The sequence below is a fragment of the Salvelinus sp. IW2-2015 genome, unplaced genomic scaffold, assembly GCF_002910315.2.
Source record: "Salvelinus sp. IW2-2015 unplaced genomic scaffold, ASM291031v2 Un_scaffold2290, whole genome shotgun sequence".
Taxonomy (NCBI): domain Eukaryota; kingdom Metazoa; phylum Chordata; class Actinopteri; order Salmoniformes; family Salmonidae; genus Salvelinus; species Salvelinus sp. IW2-2015.
This window is the reverse complement of record NW_019943616.1, coordinates 116,742-120,689: the sequence shown is the minus strand read 5'-3', so window position 1 is coordinate 120,689 and position 3,948 is coordinate 116,742. Positions and strand designations below refer to the sequence as shown.

At 36.2% G+C, this 3,948-nt stretch overlaps 1 long non-coding RNA gene across 1 annotated transcript; it reads right to left on the bottom strand.

Moving 5' to 3' along the window:
- Window positions 1-254: 254 nt before the first annotated feature.
- Window positions 255-3,678, bottom strand: LOC112073546 (uncharacterized). Its single transcript, XR_002894560.2, has 3 exons — window positions 3,444-3,678; window positions 898-966; window positions 255-791 (listed from the first exon to the last, which is right to left on the bottom strand). It is a non-coding gene; the product is annotated as an uncharacterized lncRNA (long non-coding RNA).
- Window positions 3,679-3,948: the final 270 nt, after the last annotated feature.

Sequence of the window (3,948 nt, the reverse complement as noted above, 5' to 3'; positions counted from 1 at the left end):
TGGTAGTTGATGAATCGGTAACGGTTGAGGGTTTCACTGGTTGCTGTGAATCGTAACGGTTGTAGTCTGGGTTCGACTAGTTGGTTTGCTGGTTCACCAGTTGTAATTTGATGATTCAGTGGTGGTTTTTTATGAGTGTGGTTTTTTCACCAGTTGTTTTTTGTTGATTCAGTGGTGGTTTTAGTTGGTTCACCTAGTTGTTCTTGTTGATTCAGTGGTGGTTTTTAGTTGGTTCACCAGTTGTTATTTGATGATTCAGTGGTGGTTTTAGTTGGTTCACGTTGTTTTTTTGTTGATTCAGTGGTGGTTTTAGTTGGTTCACCAGTTGTTTTTGTTGATTAGTGGTGGTTTTAGTTGGATTTTTTGTTGATTCAGTGGTGGTTTTAGTTGGTTCCCAGTGTATTTGTTGATTTAGTGGTGGTTTAGTTGGTTCACTAAGTTGTTCTTGTTGATTCAGTGGTGGTTTTAGTTGGTTCACCAGTTGTATTTTGATGATTCCAGTGGTGGTTTTAGTTGGTTCACCAGTTGTTTTTGTTGATTCAGTGGTGGTTTTAGTTGTTTTTGTTGATTGAATGGTGGTTGTAGTGGGTTCACCAGTTGTTGGTGGTGAATCAGTGACGGTGGTAGCGGTTCACCAGTTTTTGTCGATGCGTCAATGACGGTTGTATTTGGTTCACCAGTTGTTTTTGATGACTCAGTGATGGTTGTAGTGGCTGCGGCTTTAACAGTTGTTGTTGATGCGTCAGTGACTGTTGTATTGGTTGCGGATGTAGGAATCATTGTAATGACCACTATTGTTCAGAAAAAACAGAGGAACATTAATTTCATTAAAATAATAACAATGACATGACATATATAATCTAAAATGTCTAATTCTGTTGAATACATGTCCCTTACCCATTAAAAGGAGCGCTGTTGATGTAACTTGGTATACASTCATCTTATGTATTCTTTGAGAATTATGATCTAAAGACATAAATATACAATAAAATGGATTTGGTTAAAGCACAACAACTGTTCAAAKTGAAAGAMGTAAACTAATACCATGAAAATATGACCRACAGTGCCTGTTATGTATTAGCTACCTCCACATATAACCTGCTCCATCACTAGCTCAACACAAATATATCCAAATAGTACATGATTTCACTAATCAAATCAGATTCCCACGTCAGTCAATACCCAAATAAAATAAAATACATATTTTGCAGATGTTATAGCAGGGGCAGTGACATGCTTATGTTGTTAGCTCCAACAGTGCAGTAATACTTAACAATACAAAAAATTGTATTTTAAATAAAGAAAGAAAATTAAAAATTGTATTTTAAATAAAGAAAGAAATTAAGAAATATCAGAATGAGCCGTGTCAGAGTCCGGAATATGTAATCGTATGTATAGACAGTACGGACAGCATTTGAATAGAAAAGGTGTGTACAGCAGTAGTTATATAGGATGAGCCTAGAATAAAGTACAGTTCATAACCTCCTCCTCCAATTCATCCAAAGTGAAAAAACTGCCCCCTATCCCTAAAAAGATATACCGCAAATCAATTTTTCTGGACACTGAAAGAAGTCAGCCTAAGTATTTTGGTTTCATATTGTTAAGACATTCCAGGAGTGGACTTTTAACAAGCAGATTATGGATGAATACTTTTTAAATCTCTAAATACAAAAACATATATYATTTRTTTTGCATTTTTTAGTTGTTGCATTTTTCCAAATGTTATATTGAATAAAAAAGTTGACAACATATAAACAATTCCCTCAGTAAAAGTCTGATGTTATCTATAGATAATCACACAAACTTTGGTAATCACACCCTGATCTGTTTCACCTGTCTTTATGCTTGTCTCCACCCGCTGCAGGTATCGCCAATCTTCTCCATTCTCCCCAGTGTATTTATACCTGTGTTGTCTGCTTGTCTGTTGCCAGTTAGTTTTGTTTCATGAAACCTACCAGCGGTTTTCCCCATGCCCCTGTCTGGTTTAGTTCCTGATTTCTTGTTTTTCCCAGTTTTGACCTTTCTGCCTGCTCTGACCCTGAGCCTGCCTGCCGTTCTGTACCTTGCRACACGACACTGGATTATTATAATTATTATTACTATTATTATTATTAAATTTCAGGTGCAATTTAAACGTAGGCCACTAGCAGTGTATGTGCAAAGTTTTAGGCTGATCCAATGAACCATTGCATTTCTGTTGAAAATGTTGTTTCAAGACTGCCCAAATGCGCCTAATTGGTTTATTATTAACTTTTCCAGTTCATAACTGTGCACTCTRCTTATACAATAGCATGGTATTCTTTCACGGTAATATCTACTGTAAATTGGACAGTGCAGTTAGATTAACAATAATTTTTGTTGTCTGCCAATATCAGATATGTCTATGTCCTGTTAAATGTTCTTGTTACTTACAACCTCATGCTAATCGCGTTAGCCTACGTTAGCTTAACCGTCCCGCGGTGGACCCACCGATCCTGTAGAGGTTTTTAATGTGTGGGGGTACAGGTTAGTTGAGGTAATTTGTACATATAGGTAGGTGTAATGTGATAATAAACAGCGAGTAGCAGCAGTGTAAAAACAAAGGGTGGGGGGTCAATGCAAATAGTAAGGGTGGCCATTTGATTAATTATCCAGCAGTCTTATGGCTTGGGGGTGAAAGCTGTTAAGGAACATTTTGCACCTAGACTTGGCGCTCCGGTACCGCTTGCCATACAGTGTTTGTTTACATTTACTTTACAAAATTGGAAAAACAAGCATATATTTTGCATCTGATGGGCTACGACAGTTGAACTAAGCTCATGGGGCATTTATTAGTTATATTCTTTAAAAATCAACAGGTTTATATCATTCATTTATAGGTCAACAAATGGATGTAGCAACTGCAGTTTGKTCCTAAACCCAAAATACAAGGTTTAGGAGCACCAGAATAAAACAAAATAAGATTGAGATACAGCCTACATTGGATCTATATGAATCCTAGTTACTTTTGAAGCTCATCTACATTTTCCTAACTTTCTGTGACACCARAGGTTTGCATACTACTGAGGCTGAGGGACAGTGAAGAAATCATTACAACATGTATTATCTGGGGGATTTTTTTCTTCTAGGGGCACTGGTGCTCCCAAATAAACATTTCAGGTAGCACAGCAACATATGTAGGAGCACATGTCCCTAAAACGGTAGCACAARGTAGATCCCTGATAAGTAGATGCATTTGTTTAATTTCAGCCTGTGGTGGATGGCCATAAAAAAACAAAATAAGGTATCTGAGATATTCTATGAAATAACGTCATGAATCACTTCAAAGGTATTGTACTTATACAATGCATAAGGACCCTTTTCTATATGATTGACAGGAAATGTATTTCAAAGTGAGTTTACAGACGGATTTTTTTTTAAATAGTACAAATGTGGCTTATTATAATGAATATTCAAATACTTACCCATTATTGTGAAATAGAAATTCTGTTGATTCTAAAATGTCTTATTGGTTGATTTTATAATTCCGTAATACATATATGACTAGAGCTACATACAAGTTCTAMGTATCCAGTATCTATAGTGCAATATTCAGAAGTTAAGGAGTAGTTTGTCTTAGAATCCGTGGTGCACCCTTAGATMACTTAATCTTGACTGTGGGCACTTATATAAGTTAATGTGGTATGACGCGATATGAGGTACTGGAGTGGTGACCAATCTGTTCCTTGTCTCATGTCTACGATGTATTGTTAATGCATTCCTTTTAACTGCCAAGACCTGTTCTCTACTTCCTGTTCTCTAGACCTGTTCTCCAGCAAAACAGAAAGCATATTGTGACATTAGGGATGCCAATCAATAAATACATTAGAAAAGTAACACATGAAAAACACTACTTTTGTCACAGTTAGTTTGCACCTATTGTATAAAATCAGATGTCCTAGAATCCAGGCATGAATATTATATTACAAT